At 37.0% G+C, this 15,188-nt stretch overlaps 1 protein-coding gene across 3 annotated transcripts in view; it reads left to right on the top strand.

Annotated features, from left to right (window-relative positions):
• FYB1 (FYN binding protein 1) overlaps window positions 1-15,188 on the top strand; it is a 165,708-nt gene that overhangs the window by 101,932 nt on the left and 48,588 nt on the right. The window lies entirely within an intron of this gene.

Below are 15,188 nucleotides of genomic sequence, written 5' to 3'. Positions count from 1 at the left end.
GCTTGGGATCTGCAAGAAGGCCAATTGCCTAAAATTTCTGAGAATGTGAACAAGATGATTTTATCGCTACAAGCTTTTAACTTTTTAAGTTATTATACAAGTATTCCGCTACCTAAATCTTCCTATTTCTTTTAAATGGTAAGAGTTTCTAAAACAGACAATAATTTAACAAGCTCAGCTCTGCTTTTTCTGAGTTCAGTGGTCCTAATATACATGTAGAGAAAGATGCTGGTGTTGTTCACCTCTGTATAGACCATCTATATGTTAGGTGACATTGATTATGGGTTACAGTCAGGGAAACTAATTGTATTTAGTGACAAAAATAAAAAGTTTCCTTTTTTGATTAAAAAAAGAAAAGGAGGAATTAATATGATTATTAAATATTCATTAATTATGTGTTAATTTCACCAATTGACTATCATGTTTGGACTTTATACCGGATTAGATGCACAACAGTAAATGTGACTATGGTTTTTAACTTAATTTTTATAATATAGTGACAAGATTTAAGAATTAGACTTAGAAGCTGTAAAATCTGGCATTGTTTGATATTAGAGTTAGAATTATTAAGCAAAGTATACAGATTAGATAAATAAGGTGGAGGTATCTTTACATGCAATTGATAACCTAACTGTGGCAATTAGGGCAGTATAGATCAATCCGAGGTCTTTGGACATTCTCAGAAATCCACAAATTTCTTACACAATTTTTTATATTATGTTTTCATTCAGTGAAAGTCTAAAAAGAAGTTAATGGAAGAATAACTTTTTCGTTAATTGTCATTAAAACACACCTTTACTTGCTTCAGGCTAACAAGCGCAGGCCAAACGTTGTCATGATGAACTATAGAAACAAAGGTTTTACAGTAATTGAAAGAAGAAATGTAGTGGGAAAATTGAGTTATAATACATGACATGATAATATAGCAATGCTAAACTCAAGAGAACTATTCCTGCTTACAGCACTTTAATTAAAAATAGAATATGAATGTGGGCTAAAAGTTTTTGAAAAAAATAGGCTTATTCAACAGTTAAACACATGCTACCAATTGCAAAGGTTTATTAGCACCATAAGAAAGTTACACAAAGACACATCTAGTTTGACTAATTTTTTTTCACTAAAATATCCATAATAAGGGAAGAGAATTAACATTTATAAAGTGTCTTTTGTGAGTTTGTGATGGGCACTGTTGTTAAATAATATAATTGTCATAACTTTACTGTGAAGTAGAATTTTTGCCTTTTTACAGAGTAAGCTGATGCCCTGGAAGATTAAGTGATTGTGCTAATGAAATTAAAAAGTGATTACAAATGTCCAGTGATAGAGAGGGTATGAGGAGACAAGACTTCATTGAGGCACATTGCTGAAGCCTCACTGGAGGACAATTGGCAGATCCTACAGGAAAATAAAATATGCAAATCTTTCATCTCAGCAATTCTACTTTTAGATCTCTGTCCTAGAACACTTCCCCCCACCCCCACCCCCCCGCACTGCCCCGCAGTTACACAGAAAAGCACAAGTAGATTCTCATCATTACATTGTTCTTAGTCAAGGGGGAAGACTGAACAAACCTGGACTATCCCTAACACAGAATACTCTAGAACATTTACAAAGGACAAGATAGGCCCAACATAGGCAGCACAATATTCAGCATGCAGAGCTATTTAGGTTTTAATCAGATATTCCTGTGCATACATACACGAGTCAGTAAATACTTAGAAAAAGTTCTGCAAAGATAAACAATGGTAGTCTCTGGGAAAGGGAGGGCAAGGAGGAGTGAGAGGTCATCTGAAACTCTATCCGTGTTGTAAAGCTTCTTCCAGAAATGAGTCATGTATTATTTGTGTGATTAAAAAATACCTTAAAACAAAAACAAAACAAGGGAGAGAGAGAGAGAGAGAGAGAGAGAACTACCCAAGATCACACCTCTAGTAGAAGCTTGATCCCCGGATCATCTCATTTCAAAACGCTCGCTCTCTCCACTGTGCCCCATGACTTCTTTGTGGCTTTTATGTTTTTTTCCTTCTCTGTCTTTTCTTCTTTTAGGTTGGTGCAAAGTTAATTGCAGTTTTTACCAAAAGTAATGGCAAAAACCGCAATTACCTTTGCACCAACTTTGTATATCTTCCTCTCCTCTGAAACCTGATTTATCATCTTATGTTTATGCGCTGTATTTTGACTCAGGGTCCCTCCTTTCTTTTTTTATTTATATAAATTTAAGGGAAAAAGTGCAGGGTTTTTTTTTTTTTTTCATGGATACCTTGTGTAGTAATGAAGTCTGGGCTTTTATTATAACCATCACCCGAATAGTGTACATTGTACCCATTAATTAATTTCCAATCCCTCACTCTTGCCAACCCTCCCACCCTTCCCAGTCTCCAGTGTCTATTATTTCACACTCTATGTCTGCGTCTATATGTAATTTAACCCCCACTTGCAAGTGAGAACAGGTGCTTTTTGACTTTCTGTTTCTCAGTTATTTCACTTAAGATAATGGCCTCTACCTCCATCCATGTTACTGCAAAAGACAATTTTATTTTTTATGGCTGAGTAGTATTCCATGTATACCACATTTTCTTTATCAGTGTCATCCATAAGTTTCATCCATTGATGGACACTTAGGTTGATTCTATGACTTTGCCATTGTGAATAGTACTGTGATAAACATACAAGTGCAGGTGTCTTTTTGGTAAAATGATTTCTTTCTTTCTTTCTTTTTTTTATGAGACAGAATTTCACTCTTTTTGCCCAGGCTGGAGTACAATGGCACGATCTTGGCTCACCGCAACCTCCGCCTCCTGGGTTCAAGCGATTCTCCTGCCTCAGCCTCCTGAGTAGCTGGGATTACAGGCACCTGCCACCAGGCATGGCTAATTTTGTATTTTTAGGACAGACGGGGTTTCACTGTGTTGGACAGGTTGGTCTTGAACTCCCGACCTCAGGTGGTCTGCCCGCCTGGGCCTCCCAAAGTGCTGGGATTAGAGGCATGAGCCACTGTGCCCGGCCGATTTCTTTTCTTTTAGTTGAATATCCAGTAGTAGGATTGCTGAATCTTATAGTAATTCTATTTTTAGTTATTTGAGAAATTTCCATACTGTTTTCTCTAGAAGTTGTACTAATTTATATACATTCCCACCAACAGTGTATAAGCATTCCCTTTACTCGACGTCCTTGCCCACATCTCTTATTTTTTTATTTTTTAATAATAGCCATCCTGACTGCTGTACTATGATATCTCATTGCGGTTTTAATTTGCAATTCTCTGGTGATTAGTGATGTGGAGCACTTTTTCATATTCTTGTGGGCCATATGTGTGTCTTCTTTTGAAAAATATCTGTTCATGTCCTTTGCCCACTTTTTAATGAGATTATTTTGGGGGTTGTGAGTTGATTGTAGATTCTGGATATGAGTCCTTTGTTGGATGCATAGCTCGCAGATGTTTTCTCCCAATCTGCAGGTTGTCTGCTTATTCAGTTGATTATTTCTTTTACTGACAGAAGCTTTCTAGTTTAGTTAAATCCCATTTGTCTATTTTTGGTTTTGTTGTATTTGCTTTTGAAGTCTTCGCCATGAATTTTTGCCTAGGCTAATGTCCATAAGTTTTTCCTAGGTTTTCTTTTAGTATTTTTATAGCTTCAGATCTTACATTTAAATCTTTACTCCATCTTGCATTAATTTCTTGTGTATGGTGAGAGATAGGAGTCCAGTTTCGTTCTTCTGCATATGGTAGTCAAATTTTCCCAGTGCCATTTATTGACTAGAGTGTCATTTCCCCAGTGTACATTTTTGTCAACTTTGTCAAAGATCAGTTGGCTGTGGGTATGTGGCTTTCTTTCTGGGCTCTCTATTCCATTCCATTGACCTATGTGTCTATTTTTATACCAGTGCCATGCTGTTTTGGTTGCTATAGCCTTGTCTTATAATTTGAAGACAGGTAATGTGATGGCTCCAGCTTTGTTCTTTTTGCTTAGGATTGCTTTGCCTACTCAGGGCTCTTTTTGCTTCCATATGAATTTTAGGATTATTTTTCGTAAGCAATGGCAACAATAGTCATTGCCATAGCAAAAATAGCAAATATTTAACTTAACTGAGTACCTTCTTTTATCACGTGTCTGTATATGTAGTTGTGCTTCTTACAGGTATACTGAGTCGTAGTCACTTTATCTCCCTTTGAGTCACGCTAAGAACACTTGCTCTGTCCAGGCACCACAGGGAAGCTCTGCCTTCTTTGTTGGCAATTCTAGTTTTTCCCCGGTGCATTACAATTCTTTGCCTGGTTTGATGGTCTAATTTGTCCCTTTCAAAACTTCATAGTTTTAGCAAAGAAAAGCTTGCTTCCTGGATGAACCACTGGTCAGGCAATTTCCTTTATTAAAACTTCTTTACGAGGCTTTCTCTTTCTTTACTTAAAAAGGGTGTATGTCGTAAATTAATGTAGCACAGGCCAGTCATGGTGGCTCACACCTGTAATCCCAGCACTTTGGGAGACTGAAGGAGGTAGTTCACATGAGGTCAGGAGTTCGAGACGAGCCTGGTGAAATCCTGTCTCTACTAAAAATACACAATTAGCCAGGTGTGGTCGTGGGCACCTATAATCCCAGCTACTCAGGAGGCTGAGGCAGGAGAATCCCTTGAACCTGGGAAGTGGATGTTGCAGTCAGTTGAGATCACATCACTGCACTCCAACCTGGGCGACAGAGCAAAACTCCATCTCATAACAAACAAACAAAAAGAATGTAGCCCAAAAATGTGCTGTGTTGGGTGTGCAGAGTTTTTTGTTTGTTTAATTGATTTGTTTTGTTTTAATAGTTGCCAACATTCAAAAAGTAGAGGATTTTATAGAAAAATCTAGTTTTTTTCTTCACGTATTTACAGTGGGCTGGAGCCCCACGGTGGCCACCCACTGAGACAGGGCATTAGTTTCCTGTTCACCATGGTCACGTGCTCCCAGCTCAGTGCACACAGGCATGTTCCTGCCTGGTGCCCACAGACAGCTAAATTTGGAGCACACGCTTTATTTCTCCTCTGTTTGCCCCTCTCTCTCCCTGAGGATGTACTATTGCCTCTGCACATCAAGGTTTATTCCTTCTCTGCTTATAGATGTTATATTACTGGCTTATATTGATTTGATCCTAAAAGTGTTCTCAAAGGATTTCTACTGTTGATTTAGCCAAAACATTCACTATTCCTTCAAAAATTAAAAGTTAATCTGAGGATGTTTCTAAAACTTGATTTCTAGCGCTTTCTTTGCTCCTATAGAAGTTATTAGTACACTTTTAAAATAACTTTTCATATTTGAAGAATAGAGATTCAGTTATTGCCTTATACCCAAATATGTTGTGTCTTAGAGGAGGGAAGAGGCACCCTGTAATCTATGAACATCTGACAAAGAACTTTTCTTATATGCTGACTTTTTTCTTTTTTAAAGTCATACTTAACCTTCCAAAAAAAAAAAGATCCAAAAGTCAGCAATCTCCTGTCAAATTACCACCTAATTTGAATTTCATGTTATTTTATGACTGGAAAATGAATAAACTCAATTATAAAAACAATTTACCTTTCATGATTACATATAATTGAATAACCAACAAAGTTATTGGGGAGGTGAATTTTTAACAGTTGAAAAAATTATTCAGAGACATTGAATGTTAAAGTTAGGTCTGAGATGGAAGAGTTTATGACAGTGATCAAAGCCTTTCTTTACTTATTTTCCTCTCACTGATCATTAGATTTCTTTTGATCGCTACCTCTTCACCTCCATTCTAATTTCAGCTTTGATTATCTATGTAAACACTGATGTTTCAGTATTACTTTTCTTTCCACTTTGATGGACTATTCTAAGCTGGCCAACATTTTCTTGGCAGTTTGCATTCAAAGCAAAAGATTTCATACTAATATAGTTACAGTGCTTTGTTTTCAACTAAATTGGTTTTCAAAATTTCCCATCCACAATGGTTTACAAATCCTTTGAAGATAAGAGCAGATGGCTTTGAATTAGGGCAAGGAAAAACTCCGTAAAACTAGATTTTCTAAGTCTATGACCCAGACGTTTTAAGTCCTTAGACTTGAAGGCTGCTGAGGATCAAAAATTGTAATGATACTTATACCTACATAACAATAGCTACTAATATGTTTGTATTGTATATGAAACTCTGTATTATATCAAATACCAATCATAAAAGATAATGTTCATTTTTCCAGCTACTTAATTAAATACGATGCTGTACTTCTAATATTCTTTATAAAGAAGACATACACAAATAAAATGTCTTATAAACATATGAAAGAATGCTCAGCCTCACTTATAAATATGAAAATCCAATTGATATAGCATTTATTTTTTACCTTTCAGGATTATTAAGACCAAAAATGTATGATAATATACATGCCAGTGAAGTTATGGTAAAACAGGTATTCTCCCACTAGTTTAAAAAAAAAAAATCACTAAATGGCATTACTTACCAAAACTTTTTTTTTTTTTTTTTGAGATGGCATCTTACTCTGTTGCCCAGGCTGGAGTGCAGTGGCACGATCTCGGCTCATTGCAACCTCTGCCTCCCAGGTTCAATCGATTCTCCTGCCTCAGCCTCCCGAGTAGCTGGGACTACAGACATGTACCACCACTCCTGGCTAATTTTTGTATTTTTAGTAGAGATGGGGTTTCACCATGTTGGCTAGGATGGTCTGGATCTCTTGACCTCGTGATCCACCCACCTCGGCCTCCCAAAGTGCTGGGATTACAGGTGTGAGCCACTGCACCCAGCCTACCAAAATATTTTAATGCTCAGTTCTTTTGACCTACCGATTTCACTTTCTAGGAATTTATCCTACAGGTACATTTATACTTGCGGTCAAAGACATACATACAAGAAAAATTTTATAATTGTAATTGTCTAAAATAGCATAAAATAAGCAACAATCTACAGTTCCTCAGAAGGTTGAATATGGAGTTACCTAGCAATTCTACTCTTGGTGTTTACCCAGGAGAAATGAAAACATAGGTCCACACAAAGACATACATTAACGCTCATAGCAGCATTCTGTATAACAGGCAGAAGGTAGAAACAACTTAAATGTTCATCAGCTGATGAATGGATAAATAAATGTGATATATGATGAAATATGATTCAACCATAAGACAGTAGTATTAATATCTGCTACAATATAATTGAACTGCAAAAACAACTAAGTGAAAGAAACTAGTCACAAACGATCACATATTGTATGATTCTGTTGATATGAAATATCTGGAATAAGCCAATCTGTAAGAAACCAAAAATAGACTATTGGTTGCCTACGGCAGCAAGGATTGGGGATAGGGATGGGGAGTGACTGCCAGTAAGTACAGGGGTTTATTTTTGAGGTGATGTGTATATTCTAAAATTAGATTACAGTACTGGTTGCACAACTGTAAATATATTAATAACATGGAGTTGTATATTTTAAAGCAGTTTATTTATGTGACTTATGCTTCAGTAGTTATTTTTATAACCTAAGTGACCAGAAATAATGGGACTGGTCACATAAAATAAGGTAAATCCATGCAATGGAGAACTCCACTGTCATTAAAAAAAACAAAAAAAAAAAACCAGATTGCTCTTTTTGTGCCAATATACAACAATATCTTTTTAAAATTAAGTTAAGAAAGCAGAGTACATAATAATGTATATACTATGGTTCCATTTCTGTAAAAAAAAAATACACAGAATATATTTCTTTAAATATACTTGGAAAACTAATAACAACCGTTGTCTTTGAGGCTTGTAACTAGACTAGAACAGGGGTCTAGAAGAGAGGTTTTTCTTTTCAGCCTTCCCTCCTATATTTTCTTAAATGTTTTATTGTGCAGATATTTATTTTACAGTTTGCTTTTTAAAATTAGTTTTCTTTTCTAAAGGGAAAAAGGACAAAGGAAAAAGAAAATCAATCAGTGAAACATTAAATGTGTGATACATGCAGTGTCATAGGGCATACACAGGTGTTGACAGTGGAGACCCACCTCAGAAGCTTACTGTTTAGCTAGGAAGAAAATGAATAAATAGATGAGAAAATAATTTATGGTAATTTTAAATAAAGTAAAAATGGTGTGAGAAAACACATACCAGTGCTCTGCGTACAAACAGAGAGCTCTCTGAGCCAGGTGTTAACACCGGGGAATCACAGGACAGCCACACCACACTTCAAAAAGGCAGGTAGTTTTTTAAAATCTTGCTTTTAACAGAATGGTCAGATGTGTGGCAATTAGCATGTCATTTCAAGCACAGGTGGCAGTTTAGAAAACTTCTAATAAAAGTTACTGAAGTATGATGATCCCAATCTCTCTGCACACATGGAAATAAACATGTCCTATTGATTTTTAAAGAGCCTACCCCATACAGAACACAACCGTGTTAGTTCCTAGAGTAATTCATAAGTAGCACTGAATACCTACTGTGTGCTTGGCAGACAGTCATATTTTGAATTCCTATAGCAACCCTGCAAGTTAAGAGTTAGTAGTCCCATTTTAATAGGCAGAGAATCTAAAACCCAGAGAAGCAAAATAAATTACCCAGTGTCTTACAGCTAATACTGGGTGGGATTAGTAGTCAAAGATTAGTAGTCAAACCCAGGCCTCAATAACTTCAGCACAAACATTCTTTCTGCCAATCTTTCAGATTCTCATGTTGAAAATTGTTTCTGGTGTGTTTTGGAGTGAAGAATCTGAAAGTAGTATTTGGTTGTTTTGGTGCCTACTGGGGTAGATTTAGGGATTTAAACTTCTTCATTCTTAGTATTCTAAGATTCTCCAACAAATCTAGGATTAGACATGACTAATTTGAGGAAAAAGTGGTTTCTGTTTGTTTATTGTTTTCTTTGCAATTGAGGGGAGTAGACTGTAGTGTACGAATGGGACAGCCAGATCAATTAGTAGCTAAGAAGAATAGGACCATTTATTAAGAACTACCATACCATGTGTCAGATGCTTCTGCAGAGTGTGTGTGTGTGACCGTTTCGCATATGAGAAAATGAAGACTTGGACATGTCAGGCAACTTAACCAAGTCTTCATACTGAGTAATAAAAACTGGAAGGTTGATATGAAAGTGGTTGAATCTGAATTTAAACCTAAGCCTTTCATTCTTTACTTCTCCATGAGGCCATCCAAGCACATTTAAGATATAGAAGTAGCAAATGTAGGGTTTTTTTCCGAGAAGTTTGGCCGTGAAGAAGAGGAACAAAATCAGCTGGTATCTAGGGTGGGGGAAGAGGTTACAAAAGGATACTGTTGTTGAAGATATCAGACCATGTTTAAGATGGAAAGTGCATTGAAAAGATGAAACACAGTTCAGAGCACATGGTAAGTGCTTAGTAAATGTTTCTTGCTTGATGCAATGAAGGAGTTAATAATAAAGGGAGTGGGCTGTACAAGGAAGTAGGCACTGATGGGAACTAAAATGCCATCGTTAGTATGTGCAAGAAGGAATGCCATCTTTCCAAAGAATCTGGAGCAAAGGAAAAACGGGAGAGCAAGATATCACGAGATACTCAGTTAGAATGCAGGGCAAGTGGAGACAGTCAGATGGGGCATTCTCCATGTTCTTAGTAAAATAAGAGGTAGGGTCATCTGTGGTACATGAGGAAGGCAAGGGTAGGGTCTGGGAATGAAGGGGATTACAAACAACCTTTATGGTAAATGTGCTAAGATCTCAGTGAGACTCAGTCCTGAGAAAGTCTGTGTTTAGTTTAGGTGTGAATGACTGTACATGGCCATGCAGCCATAAGAGATTCCATTAAGTGTCCACTCAAATAGTTTGACAAACTACTTAGTGCAGAGTTCACCAGTGCAGACTCTGGCAGCACCATGTGGTTGCTAGAGCTTTTCTTCTTGTTGGAATGGGCAATGCTATGTACCTACACTGGCCCAGAGGAAGTAAAAGTCTATATGCTGAGTTGCCAGCCCACGGCTAAAATCTGAGACAAATGCTTAAGAATTCTCAAATAGATGATGAAATTAAATAATTTCCAAATTTCTTAAGTTAAAGTAACTTAGAAATGATTTTATATGTGGCACCCCTCAGCCTTGTGTGACCATCTTTTATGTTTATGCAATGCTTCAGACTTTTTAAGATGCTTTCACCATGTATTAGCTCATTTCATCCTTAAACCCTTTGAGGTAGTTAGGGCTCGATTACTCCCATTTGACAGATGGAGAAACTAAATCACATGGAGATTAAGTGATTTGCCAAAGACAAATAGCTCTTTGGTGATAAAGCTGGAGATAAAATCAAAGTTTTCTAATTCCTGGTCTAAGATACCCCAAGAAAGTCAGAATTAGAAATGCCAAGTCTAGGGTCAGGGTTTTGTGGCAATTGGGAGCAGCAATATGGTGTAATGTCTTTGGTGTTGTTAAGGAATCCATGGATTTAAAAAGGAAATTGAGAATCAAATCTCCACATGTTCCTTACGCCCCTTGGGACATGAAGACTTTAGGTATCTTCTTAGTCAAAAGTCACAAACATCAGAATCTACACGGTGGATATCCTAAGTCTTCATAGATCTTTATTACCAGAATGTTGTAAAAGTATCCAGAACCGGCATTTTTGACCAGCAGAAATACATAAAATGCAAAGTTTGTGAAGTAATACAATTTCCATTTCCCATGAGTATACCACCACGCTTGTTGGGTCCTCTCTGTTCATTTCCACATCTTCTCTCCCTGCTTCTTCTTCCATTGCCCTCAAATCCACTTTTCTGTTTATACAGTTTTAGATCCTGACAAAATCTCACCATTTTGGGTAGCCTGCATTTCAGTGAACCTGGAGCCGTTCTTCAAGGCAGGGCCAGATAACTACTGAGCACCCACCGACTCATGGAAAGTCTCTCCTGGTCATTTCCTTGTGATAAACAAAATGGCCCCAGTGCCCCCCCAATTCCAGCATGCCTGAGCAGGGAAACGTGACTTGTGCAAGATCTCTTCCAAACTTCCAAAATTAAAAAGGGTGAAAAGTTTGAGTCAGAGGTTATTAACTTCCTAGATTTTTAAGAATTGTTTTTGTGTTCTAGAAGATACTGCAATTTCACTCCCCATTATTTGCAATTCTCCCCATTTTTCTGTAACTAGTATAAACTGTTCCCTAATATAAATATAGCCAATTTTCCTTAATATTTTTTGTCATTAGCCACGCAAGCTCCCATTTGACTTATTAGCAAGATGCCTATTATGTCCTTCTTGAAGCCTTAATCTCCTGTTAAAATGCTCAGAGCACAGTTCCTCAGTCTGTCTCAGGACAACAGTGGGTAGTAGGTTGCAAATTCATCTGATTAGCTCATTGCTGCTGAACCATCCTGCACTGTCCAGAAGACCAGCTCTGCCCACTACTACAGGGATCCATAGCCCTGCACAATCCTGTCTTTCTTTGAGGAAAACATTCCACATGGTCTTTTCGGTTCCAGTACTTTCAAATCACAGATATCCAGGCAATACCCCCTGAGCTTTGGGAGATGAGATCCACAAGTAGATCAGAGTTTTAGGTGTTAGCTCTCAAATTACACATCCCTAATTTGTAATACCAACTGAGGTCTAAACTTGTTGCTCTTTCCCCTTATTTCGTACCTTCCAAGTCCTTTTATGCTATTTCAAAATTCCCCGATTTCAGTTCTTGAGAGTTTTTTTTTCCAGCCAGCTAGTATCAGTCATTCATCTTTAAGAGCCTGCTTCCTACTAGCTTGAATGTTTACATGCCTGCTTTCTGGTTTCCAAAATCAAATTCTAAGGCATCTGAATTTAGCATCCAGAACATCCTGATATGTGAGCCTTACAGTCTCTAGAGCCAGGTCTTTCCTGCATTAAACTGAAAACACTCATAAAATCACACTAAGAGGAAAAATGCAAATCCAAAAAGCTGAACTTACACACAGATTGTAGGACAGTTTGCTAATGTGTCTATTTTAGCTTACTAATAATTTTCATTTAATTACCTTGAGAAGCAGTAGAGCACAGCAGAAAGTGCATAGAAATCATAAAAAAATGACTAGAGTTCAAATTCTGGCCAAGTTTGAACCCCACCACTACTGCTTACTGATTCTCTGAACTTGGGTAGTTTTCTTAACTATCAGATGGAAACTAGAAAATAACATATACCCCCATAGGGCTGTTATACAGGATAAATAAATAAGATTACATATGTAGAATGCCTAGTATGGTGCCTGTCAAAAATTGCATGATTAATTAATATTATTTAATATCATTATTCCCAGATATTTTTATCTTTATTGTTTCTATTTCTTTACTCGTTTTACTATAGTTCAATATTCATCCCCTTTCTTTCCATCAGAATAAAAACATGTTTCTGCTTTTGAGGATGTTAATATTTCTAATTATATTTTAGTACACTTTATAAAGTCCAGATCGAGATTTTAGAGTCAATCATTAGACTCTAATGTCAATCATTAGACATTAAAGTAAGTCTAACTGGTTTTTTCCTCCAGAAAAACTAAGATGCTTTTCCTTAGAATTATTTTGTATACATGCAAATGTATTCCTAGCAGTATTTGAAAGTGACCACACGTTTTGCAAAGCAAAGTGTTTCACTGCCACATATTAGTGTAATATAGGAAGACTTTAGCATATGTTCTCCCAAGCTTGATGAGGAAGAGTATGTTCAATTAGTTTAGTGCCTCATTACGTCTTTCAAATTATCTTTGATAATTTTCCAAAACTAATTTTTCTTTAAAATTTAACCAGTCCCTTTCCATCTCTTACCCTGCTTCCCTCTGGTTTTGCTGCACTCTCAGGCGAGCCCTACTCTGGCAGTGGCAAGACCACTGCTGGCAACTCAAGAAGGACTCCCTTCTAGTTCCAAGTTCGGTAGAAGAGCAAGCACACCCCTTCCTGGGTTGCTCAAGTTATTATAACTGCAGAAAGGAGAATGGATGTTGAGTAAACAGAACCACAGAGGGCCCATCAGAGTCTCATAAGCCTGTGTAAAGGCAGAAAGGCTGGGTTTGGGAAAGTCAGTTTTCTGTGTTTCCAATTCAAAGGACTCACCATTCCCTAAACCATTTCTATAACTTCTCACTTGTTGGCCTTAAGTCACTCTCCCAGGGTAATGCCTCCGGCTTGTCAAAATCTTTTCCATGAAAGGATAAGTCACAGATGGCTAATAAATATTTTTCTCTCTATTTGGATGGTTTATTAATATCTACTCACAGAGGCGTATTCTCTTTGGGTACAGCTGTTAAATCATTTATGAATCTACTGAACCATATTATTTATGAATTAAAATAACTGGATGCCATTTTCATCTGTCACATTCACTAGAATTTTTAATGTTTATTCTATGATAAAAGAGGCATGTCAAATTGATAAGTAATAGCTTATCAGACAAATGGTGCAGAACATTTGCTAAATGATTTAGGAGCAACAACAACAACCACCATAAAATTAAATCTCTATCTCACACAAAACTCCAAAATAAATTACTAATAGTTTTAAAGTGTTAAATGTAAAAAAAAAAAAAAACTAAGCCACAGCGAAGTAGGAGAAAATATACTGTTTATAATTATCTCCTAAAGATAATGTAGTGACAGAAATTATACACGAAAGGATTGATTGAATAGATTAGAGGAAAAGTCTGATATATCCAAAAATTTTTATTTTAGTTAGGACAAAAACAAACCGGATTCAACATTTCTAACATAAATATCTTGAGTGGGAATTTTTTATTCATGAGATTTATAGGGGAACTAATTCTGTCTACCTCCATCCCCCAAAAATAGTTGCGAAAGAAGAACTATTCTTGTGGGAACTGTACCTGGCCTAGAGGGTCTCGAGTCTGCAGTGCAGGGCCTGAGCAGTTTTTAAGACTCTAGGAAGAAGGGAAAGACTAGGATGAGGTCAGAGAATGAACAGAGAGGGCAATATGGTCAGCAATTACCCTAAGTGAAGAGCTTTGGCAAGAGGGAGAAGTATCTAGAAGAAATTAGGAATGTGTTTGTGTCATATGCTGTATAAAACCTTGGCATTACACTTGTAAGAAAAGTTACAGTGAAGTGCTGTATTTTTTTTGAAGTTTGTAAAGAGAGGTTTTACTTGTTGTGTTATATTTTTAATGTATGGACAGGCAAAAGCAGGATCCAAAGCAGCCTAATTACATTTAGTTGGTCCAGTTAAGAAACAAAAATATTAATGTCCTTAATAAAAATATTTTAGAAACCAAGAAAAGGAAAATACTAATTTTGAAATAGGCGAAGTATTTGAATAAATAATACAATTAAAAGGAGGCCAAGCACGGTGGCTCACGCTTGTAATCCCAGCACTTTGGGAGGACAAGGCAGGTGGATTACAAGGTCAAGAGTTCAAGACCAGCCTGGTCAACACAGTGAAACCCTGTCTCTACTAAAAATACAAAAATTAGCTGGGCACAGTGGCGGGCATGGTGAAATCCTGTCTCTACTAAAAATACAAAGAGAAATCCCGTCTCCAATAAAAATACAAAAATTAGCTGGGCATGGTGGCAGGCACCTATAATCCCAGCTACTCAGGAGACTGAAGTAGGAGAATCGCTTGAACCTAGGAGGCAGAGGTTGCAGTGAGCCAAGATTGCACTGCTGCACTCCAGCCTGGGCGACAGAGCTAGCCTCCCTCTCAAAAGGAAAAAAAAAAAAAAGGAAAATGGTTATAAACATGAAAAAATGACCTCATTTGTGCTCAAAGGCAGGTAAAATTAAAACAAAATGTCTGTCAAGATATTATCCTCTTTTCCTCTCAGAAAATCACCCCAAAACGAGAAAGAAATTAGAATTCTATATTTAAGAAAACAAGGCAACCTGCATAATTCCAAAGCCCAATATATGAAACCAGAAAGTCAATGGAGGAATGAGTGAGAGGAAGAGGATCAAAACAGAGAGGAAAGATATAGAAACAACTGATTCTAGTCACTATTTAGCAGATAGAACCTAGGAATTTGTTAGGTACCAGCAACGGTAAGCTGATAAATGTTCAACAACCAGGAAAAACTCTGTGTGTATGCGTGTTATGCATATATACATATATGTAATATATCTTATTGATGTAAAGGATGAATAAGGCCAGGCATAGTGGCTCACACCTGTAATCCCAACATTTTGGGAGGTCACGGCAGGAAGACTGCTTGCGCCCAGGAGTTCAAAACTAGCCTGGGCAACATATCAAGACCTCATCTCTACAAAA

The sequence above is a fragment of the Hylobates moloch genome, unplaced genomic scaffold (assembly GCF_009828535.3).
Source record: "Hylobates moloch isolate HMO894 unplaced genomic scaffold, HMol_V3 SCAFFOLD_17, whole genome shotgun sequence".
Classification (NCBI taxonomy): domain Eukaryota; kingdom Metazoa; phylum Chordata; class Mammalia; order Primates; family Hylobatidae; genus Hylobates; species Hylobates moloch.
The sequence above is the reverse complement of the archived record's forward strand: the minus strand, read 5'-3'. Positions and strand labels throughout refer to the sequence as shown.